This window comes from Ipomoea nil, unplaced genomic scaffold (genome assembly GCF_001879475.1).
Source record: "Ipomoea nil cultivar Tokyo-kokei standard unplaced genomic scaffold, Asagao_1.1 scaffold3128, whole genome shotgun sequence".
NCBI classification, from domain to species: domain Eukaryota; kingdom Viridiplantae; phylum Streptophyta; class Magnoliopsida; order Solanales; family Convolvulaceae; genus Ipomoea; species Ipomoea nil.
Window position 1 is genome coordinate 30959 of NW_017619556.1, and position 9540 is coordinate 40498.

A 9540-nucleotide genomic window follows, 5' to 3' on the forward strand; every position below is an offset into this window, starting at 1 on the left:
GATTTTTTTAGACTTGAATCCAGTGTTGAATTTGGGACATGGCTCTGCCATTCTGGATTATCGGATATTATGTATTGCTTTCAGTTATGGTGCTTGTAGAATGTTTAATATAATGCTTGATGGGTACATTTCTTTTGGATTCTTACACTGCTTTTTTCATAGCACATGCTCTAGTATATTCTTGTTTCATTGTTCTGGCAAAGAAATTGCTCTTAGTTTATCCACAGGGAGTCAGGGACTAATATTTCAAGGTTGATTTCAAAATGGTTGACAATTGAAAATTTTGTCAAGGTGATAAATTCTCTATCCGGTGAAAATAGATGCGAAGGCTTCTTTAATATGGCATCTACTGTTCGTCATCATTACTTTTTTTTTTTTTTTTTATTTAAGAGTGGGAATACAATAAGTGTGGATTATTCATGATGTGCATGAAGTAGCGCATGAAGGAGGGTAATTCGTGTATATTCTTAAGGTATCACTCTTTATCAACTTGTATTCTTTTTGCAGTCAGATGATAATTGTTGTAAATTCGTGTGAAGAAGTTCGTGAAGCATACAGAAAAAGAGGCTAGGTGATCACAAACCCATATTTAATAGATCAGGTAGGATTTGATTGTGCAAAGGCTTTCCCATTAGCTCATTATATTGATCCTCTAGAATTCCACGGCTAAGTTAGCCACATGTTACTGTTTTTTTTTTTTTTTAATAATTATTATCTACATTAGCAATTGAAGAAGAAAAAGAAAAACGTATGTAGTAATATTAAAGTAATATTAAGGTTTCTGGTTATCATTTCTCTTGTACTGACTCCATGATTGTATTCAGGAGTTTAGACGTATTAAAGGGAATATAAGCTCAATGTGGGAACATGCGGAACTTCTTAGTTCTGTAAGAGATGATATTAGTGAATACAAGGGGGGTGTTTGGTTATTGGCTTATCAGTCAAAAATTAGCTAATTTGACTAAAAATAGCTGATTGACCAGTCAATAAGCTATTTTTGAGTGTTTGGTAAATGGCTGATTGGGCCAATCAGCCAAAATACAAAACGCTGGTGTTAGCAGCGTTTTTCATCAGCTGCTTGCAATTTATTTGTAAAATGACATTTCAATCCATGTAAATCATCTCCCTAATCTGAGAAATCTCATCTCTCTCATTCGCATCCCTTCTTCCCATCTGCATCTTCTCATCTCGCAACTGCTTCTTTCATATTCAACCCATCACTGATTTTTTTTTTTTTTAAAAAAAAAACACCAACAACAATGGAAACGACTAATGACTCATCTTCATCTTCGTTGCCATCTGATTCTTGCCATTTTTTCTTTCCCACCGTCTCTCGCCTCTGATTCTTGCCTCCTCCACTGCTCCTCTTCTCCTCTTTGCGTCTGATTTGGTGTAGAAGAAAATACAAATGTACTGTGGGTTTCTTGATTGATCTCCACTGCTCCTCTTCGTGTCTGATTTGGGGCAGAAGAAATGGGTAGGGATTTGGGCGTCTGATTTGGGGTAGAAGAAACGGGTAGGGCTTTGGTTTACAAATGACTGAATGAGTGTGGGTTTGGTCAAATGGTTAATAATAATAATAATAATAATAATAATAATAATAATAATAATAATAAAAGTACGGTGGTGGTTTCAGCTTACATTTAATAATAATAATAATAATAATAAAAAATTGTAAATGTAACTAAAGAATTAAAAAAAATGGTAAATATGACTAAAGAATTAAAAAATTAACACAATACCCTTATAGGTCATTTTACATATAATCAGCTAAAAATAAACAGCTAATTTACCAAACACTTTTCTATAACCAGCTAATATAATCAGGTGGTCAAACCAACTAACACAATCAGCTATTAGTTATCAGTTAACTCAACCAGCTATCAGCTATCAGCTAATTGCCAAACACCTCCAAGGTGAGTAATTTCGAGTTTTAAGTTTTCTAATGGATGCAAGTGTTTTGTCTTATTAATCTAAGATTTTTATTTAAGCAGGCAGGGAGCATGTCTCCAAGAGATCAGTTATTACGTGAGAGAGCTGCCATACATGAAAGTATTTCTCATGTAAGACTAATTGTTAGTTCATTATATTGCTGTTGCGGTGTTCATTTTTTTATGCTTAGTTTCTTATACTGATTTTGATTAATTAAGGCTCTTTTGGAGATCGGTGGTGTACACTGCTGCTTAATTCTATTGTTATCTTAGGCTTGCATGCATAGAAATGTGGGGAAACTCAATGTGGTTTTGGAAATTATGATCTTAGCCTTTGAAGTTAGAGTAGACTGAGAAGCTGATGCCATGTTAATATGCTACTTTCTTCATTGAAGGAATTTGAACTACTCATATAGATATGAAGGGCACAGTGACACTGGGAAAAATAATCCTTAATCTGGATCAAGACAAGTATCATTCTGAAGTTGTAAATGCCCCCAAGACATTTGGCATAACTGCATTAGTATATCAGAATTCTTTTGCTAGCTTCATTGGTGTTATTTGTCATCATCTTCCTAGCAACAAAGGAAATTATATGTAAATGGAATTTCTTCTGTTAGCAAGTGTAGGTGAAAAAGAAGGCAAAAACTAATTGCCTTTCCAGCAATTGAAACTGTTCTAGCAGTAATCCATCGCTACAGTTCTCTGGCTGTAGGCATAATTTTTTTTATTTTTTTAATGACATAACGCGTCGGTTTTTAACTACAAATCGACGTGTTATGTTAAATTTTTTTTTAAAAATTAACTACATAAAACGTCGGTTATTTCCTACTAACCGACGTTATAAGTTGTATTAATTAAATAAAAAAAATACAACGCCAGTTTTTATTTAACCGATGTCGTATGTTTACTATACAACGTCGCTTTTTAGCCGACGTTAAAGTCTCTAAATAACCGACGTTAAAGGCCTGCTGTGTAGTAGTGTTGGATTATGATTGAGATGAGAGAGTCACAGAGAGCGTAGTAGGGGTCGGGTGGGTTGTTGAAAATGAGAAGTATTAAGCGTGAAATGGTGGGGATCGGCAGACATATTTTGCAATGCATTTGGTTTCTTTTTTACCACTTTTTAATATTCCATAATAGTAATAATAATTGTATCTGTGCATCGCGCGTGCGCATTGCACAGATAATTAAGTAATTATTTACTTCTATTCAAATAAGGATAATATCAGAAAATATAATCAATACAATCATTTCTTCAACTGTGGCTATATAATATTTCTTGTTATAATTTATATTTGTATATCAATTTAAATAGAGAAAATTACAATTTTGGTCCTATGACTATAGGGGAGGTGGTAATTTCAGTTCGTGACTTTTAAAACTAACAGATTTAGTCCTTTTAGTATGTTTTTTTTACACATTAAGTCATTTCGGCTAATTTACCGGTAGATTTTCGCCGAAAAAATAATTTAATTTGTTTATTAATTTTTTTTTTTGGGGGGGGGGGGGGTGGGGGGGGAGGGGGTAAAATGGTCACTTTTGGTCTGAGAAAAAGGGGATAAACGGTGGCTTCTATTTCCCACCTTAAATACGTTGTCTAATTGATTTTCTATATCATTTAATTTTTTTTTAAAAATCCACAATCAATTAATTCGAATTCTGTTTATAGCAAAATCAAACATATAATTTTAGGTTTAATAACTTTTGGACAAAGAGTAACCAAAATTTAGTTTAAACGGAGAATTTTTGAGACCTGAAACGAGTACAACGGCTTCGACGTAATCGCCATCGTGGTCTTCGCTTTGGTTCGATTTTCTCCCGGAGCTTCCGCGAGAAGACTTGGAAGACATCTCAGCGGTCGCTCTCGATGGCTTCCTACAAATCATACAATGCCTGTTTAGGGAGCGCTAGAGCTGAAACGAATAGCCACGGCGGCGGATAAGCGGTAGCGAAGAAGAGTAAGAATGCGAGCTGGAAATTCGGCAGAAGCGCGTCGTCGTCGTCTGGGCATAATCGGTGAGAACGCCGGCACCGGAGATCGTACGGACGCCTAGTTGAGATCCGAGCATCGGTAATCCGATGTAAGTGCAATCGGAAATTGGGAAACAATTTGTGAACCCTTCACCAACAATACTCTCCGTAATGCTTTACGATGATACTAAGGTGGACGTTATTTAAGGTGGGAAATAGAAGCCACCGTTTATTCCCTTTTTTCTCAGACCAAAATGACCATTTTACCCCCCCAAAAAATTAATAAACAAATTAAATTGTTTTTTCCGGTGAAAATCTACCGACAAATTAGCCGGAAGGACTTAATGTGTAAAAAAAAAGCATACTAAAAGGACTATTAAGTCAGCTAGTTTGTTATTAGTTTTGTTATAATAAAGTAGAGTCTTTAGCTGTGTCAAGCTCCCCCACCTATTGTGGTGGGCAGCTCTACTATATAAACCTTGTAATATTTTCATCACCGGTGAATATTGAAATCCTGAGTTTTCCCTTCTCATTTGGTATCAGTCTAAAATACGATCCAATGGCCAACCCACCCACAATCGCGTCCAACCCCACTCCCGCCGACTCCTCCGAACGAGAGAACCAAGCAGTTGCGCAACCTGACCGACGTCCGGCCAGTATGTTGCAGCAGGCGCATCACTATGTTTCACTAAAGTTGAATGCCACGAACTACCTGTTCTGGAGAGCACAGCTGGTCCCGTTCTTGAGAGGCCAAAATCTCTATGGCTTTGTCGACGGAACGAGTGTGTGTCCGCCGGAGTTTCTGCCTTCCCCGACCACGCCGACGGCAACCCCGGTGGTGAATCCGCTGCACGCCGACTGGGTCCAACAGGACCAGTCCATTCTAAGCATGCTGTACTCGTCCATGGCGGAGGAGGTACTATACCTCGCAATCGGCCTCAACACTGCCAGGGCGGTTTGGGTATCGGTCGAAACAGCCTTGGGCTCGACGTCGCGTTTCCGCACCCTCAGCCTACTGACACAACTCCAGGGGCTTCAGCAAGGGAACTCGTCGACATCCGAGTATCTCGGACGTGTAGGGCTGTTAACGAACCGAACATAAACGAACGGAGGTTGTTCGTGTTCGTTTGTTAAGGAATTTGGAGTGTTCGTGTTCGTGTTCGTTTGTTAAGGTTTTTGAAAATCATGTTCGTGTTCGTTTGTTAAGAGTTCGTTAGTGTTTGTTAACGTTCGCGAACATGTTCACGAACGTGTTCGTTAACGTTAACGAACATGTTCGCGAACATGTTTGTTTACGTTCGTGAACACGTTCGCAAACGTGTTCGTTAACGTTAACAAACACGTTCACAAACATGTTCATTAAACAGCACATTCACGAACATATTCATTTACGTTCATGAATACTTAATAAACAAACACCTGCACATGTTCATGATCACAATTCGTTCGCGAAACAATAAATAATATATGTTCACGAACAATAATCAAACAAACAACACAACTACAAAACTAATATAATATAATATAATATAATATTTTTGTGAACATGTTCACGAACATTATTAAACGAACGCAAACGAGTTTGTTCACGAACATTATTAAACGAACATAAACGAGCTTGTTCACGAACATTAGTAAACGAACACAAACGAACTTGTTCACGATCTCTTAGCAAACGAGCTTACAACGGTTCAAGCTCTGTTCGTTTATTAACCGAGCTCTAATTTTTGTTTGTTAATGTTCGTTTACCTTAACAAACGAACATAAACGAACGCTTACCGAACACGAACACGAGTAGTTTGCCGAAAGCTCTGTTCGCTAACACCCCTACGGACGTGCCAAAATTCTTGTCGAACAGCTCGCATTGGCCGGTCGACCGATAGGACTGGACGAGCAGAACCTGCATCTATTCAGTGGTCTCAGGCCAGAATATCGGTCACTCGTTGCCTCCCTCACGACCAAAAGTGCTCCCCTGACCATATCGGAAGTAGCTGATCTCCTTAATACTCACATCTACCTTTTTCCGGAAGAAGCTGCACCAGTCGGCCATTCTCCGGCGGTGTTGATTGCCCAGCAGGCACCATCGAACAACCGGTCCACCAACGGCGGTGGACGTGGTCGCGGCCGGCATCAGAGAGGACAGTGAGGGCGTGGACAGCGTGGCTGAGGTGGTGTGCGTTGTCAAATATGTGACATACCCGGTCACACAGCCCTGACTTGCTACCGGCGGTTCAACGACTACGGCGGCCCTCGTTCGGCTTCTGCTCAACCTCAGGCGAACATGGCACACCGGCAGCAACAAAATGACCACAATACTGCTCCTTTTTCAAATGTGTGGCTGCCTGATACAGGGGCCAATGCGCATGCTACATCGGCGGTTGATAGTCTGACTGGCGTAGAACACTATTCAGGCGGTGAGGCACTGCAAGTAGGAGATGGCACAGGTTTGGTTTATAAGAATACAGGTTCCTTTACATTAAATTCCCCGTCTCGGTCTCTGTTTCTAAAGCATGTGTTACATGTCCCCGAACTACGTGCGTCTCTGTTGTCTGTCTAAAAGTTTACACAAGATAATGATGTGTACTTTGAATTTCACCCTCGTTTTTTGTTGTGAAGGACCGTACACCCAGCAGATTCTGCTTAGAGGTCCTAGCACAGGTGGGATGTACCAACTCAATGTTTCAAGTCCAGTTGCTTTCTTGTCTGCTAAAGCGTCCCCAAGGACATGGCATGAGCGTCTCGGTCACCCCAACTCTCGAGTATTAAAACAAGTCTTGGCAACCTGTCCAGTTGTAGGGTCTTGTAATTCTTTAAATAACGTATGTACTCCGTGTCCGTGTCAGATGGGCAAGTCTGCGCGCTTCCTATTGTCACGTATTGAAAAGTCTAGTGAGTCGGTTTTGGATCTTGTTTTTTCTGATATTTGGGGTCCATCTTCTGTGCCCACAGTTGATGGCCATAAGTACTTTGTGTTGTTCGTCGATGACTACTCTAAGTTCATGTGGATTTATCCCATGCATCTAAAGTCGGACATTTATACTATCTTTGGCAGGTTTCGGGCATTAGTGGAGAAACAGTTCTCCCGCCCCATAAAGTGTGTCCAATCCGATATGGGTGCTGAATACATGAAATTAGGTACGGTTTTTGCAGCCCTAGGAATACTTCACAAAAAGTCATGTCCTCATACACACGAACAGAATGGGCGTGTGGAACGCAGGAATCGGCATGTGGTAGAAACGGGTCTGACTTTGTTAGCCCGTGCTCAGGTTCCCCACAAGTTCTGGTTCTATGCCTTTGAAGCGGCAGTACACTTGATCAATCGCCTTCCATCTCCTGTTTCGTGTGGTAAAAGTCCGTATTCTTTACTTTACGGTCATGCTCCTAACTATACCATACTACGTGTGTTTGGGTGTGAGTGTTTCCCGCATTTACGCCCATACAACACACACAAAATGGACTTCCGTTCCAAGGCGTGTGTCTTCCTTGGTTACCCGGACTCCTACTATGGCTACCGGTGTCTTGGTATTCAGTCTGGACGTGTCTACATATCCCGGCATGTCCGCTTCAATGAGGCGGTGTTCCCATTCTCACAGGTGAAGGCATTAGCAACTGCTCTTACGCAGGATGTACAACCTTGGGCGTGTGCTCAGGTTAACATTCAAGCTACTAAGATGGCCACAAACAATGATGTTCAACCAACCACAGGTGGTCCGCCACGTACATCGTTGCCCACATCCTGGTCCACGGCAGCTGCAGCATCCCTCCACGACATCAACTAGGCGTCGTCGACAACGTCCAACTGTTCGCACGCATGTGATGCGACTCCGGATTACAACTGACGCTCAACGCAAGCGCCCCATTGCCTTGGTTGCGTCGGTGGACGACGACGAACCCACGTGCCATTCCCAGGCTGTTCGTCAACCTCAGTGGCGTGATGCCATGAATGTTGAATTCAATGCTTTGCTGCATAATCAAACGTGGCGCCTCGTGCCCTCACAACCAGGGATGAATGTCATCGGTTGTAAGTGGTTTTCCGTATCAAGCGGAAGTCTAATGGTACAGTTGAACGATACAAAGCCCGCTTAGTAGCTAAGGGGTTTAATCAAATACCAGGGCAAGACTACGTAGACACTTACAGTCCGGTAGTCAAGCCCACATCTATTCGGCTGTTGTTAGCCGGTCTCCCAGAACTGGACAATGCGTCAACTTGACGTACATAATGCCTTCTTGAATGGTCATGTCACTGAAGATATCTACATGCGCCAACCACCGGGTTATACTAACCCAAATTATCCCGATCATGTGTGTAAGTTGCAGCGGTCGTTGTATGGGCTCAAACAGGCACCACGCGCTTGGTTTACGAGGCTACACGATTTCCTAGTTCAGGTCGGGTTCCGCCCTTCCAAAAACGGATATCTCACTTTTCATTTATGATACCAGGGACGTTCGGATATACTTACTAGTATATGTGGACGATATACTTCTCATGGGCAACAACCCTGCTGTGATTCATGACATTCTCAACAGGCTGTCCACGGTCTTCAAGATTCGGGATCTTGGCAAGCCTAGGTTCTTTCTGGGTATTGAGGCTGTTGAGGTTGACAAATCCCTAGTGTTGTCCCAGAAAAGGTACATGACTGAGTTGTTACGGAAGGCTGGTATGGATTCATGCAAACCGTTGTCCACTCGATGTCGGTGTCGCCTCCTGCTGAGGACTCTGAAGCGTTAGATGATCCGACCCCATACCGTCAACTGGTTGGGTCATTGATGTACTTACTGATCACACGTCTCGACTTGGCTTTTTCTGTTAACAGGTTGTGTCAGTTCATGCACACTCCTACACATGGTCACTGGGTGGCGTTGAAACGAGTCCTTCGATATGTCAAAGGCTTGTTGGATATTGGTCTGCGCATCTCTCCATCCACTACTCCAGTTATCCATGCCTTCTTCGACTCAGACTGGGCTGGTTGCTCTATTGATAGGCGTTCAACCGGAGGTTTTGCTGTTTTTCTGGGTCCTAATCTTCTGTCCTAGACTTCCAAAAAGCAGCGCACTGTCGCTCGGTCTTCTACGGAAGCTGAGTACAAGGCCTTAGCTGATGTTGCTGCCGAGGTCACATGGATTCAGTCTCTGCTGCGTGAGCTTGGGTTGCTTCCTTCGACTGTTCCTGTGTTATGGTGTGATAATCTCGGAGCGACATACTTATGCTCTAATCCGGTTTTTCACGCTCGGACGAAGCACATTGAGGTGGACTATCATTTCGTCCGGGATAAGGTAGCGGCTGGTGCTCTCAAGGTCAATTTTGTGTCTACTCAAGACCAGTTAGCTGACATCTTCACCAAACCACTCTCAAGTGTTCGCTTTGCTGATCTCCGTCACAAGCTTGGCGTGGTATCTTATCCCCCGTCAGCATGAAGGGGGGTATTAAGTCAGCTAGTTTGTTATTAGTTTATTATAATAAAGTAGAGTCTTTAGCTGTGTCAAGCTCCCCCACCTATTGTGGTGGGCAGCTCTACTATATAAACCTGTAATATTTCATCACCGGTGGTAATTTCGTTCGTAATTTTTTAAAAATACAGATTTAGTTTCTAATGAGAAAAAGGTCGAAAAACTCAGGATTTCAATATTCACCGGT

General features: G+C 41.9%; 1 long non-coding RNA gene across 4 annotated transcripts; it reads left to right on the top strand.

The window, feature by feature from the left end:
- Positions 1 to 527: 527 nt before the first annotated feature.
- On the top strand, positions 528 to 2533 carry LOC109166900. Of its 4 annotated transcripts, none has more exons than XR_002051754.1 (4): positions 528 to 601; positions 1815 to 1916; positions 1995 to 2063; positions 2327 to 2533. It is a non-coding gene; the product is annotated as an uncharacterized LOC109166900 (long non-coding RNA). The 4 variants fall into 4 exon arrangements; XR_002051755.1 differs by having other exon boundaries at positions 1828 to 1916; XR_002051756.1 differs by having other exon boundaries at positions 554 to 601; positions 1861 to 1916.
- Positions 2534 to 9540: the final 7007 nt, after the last annotated feature.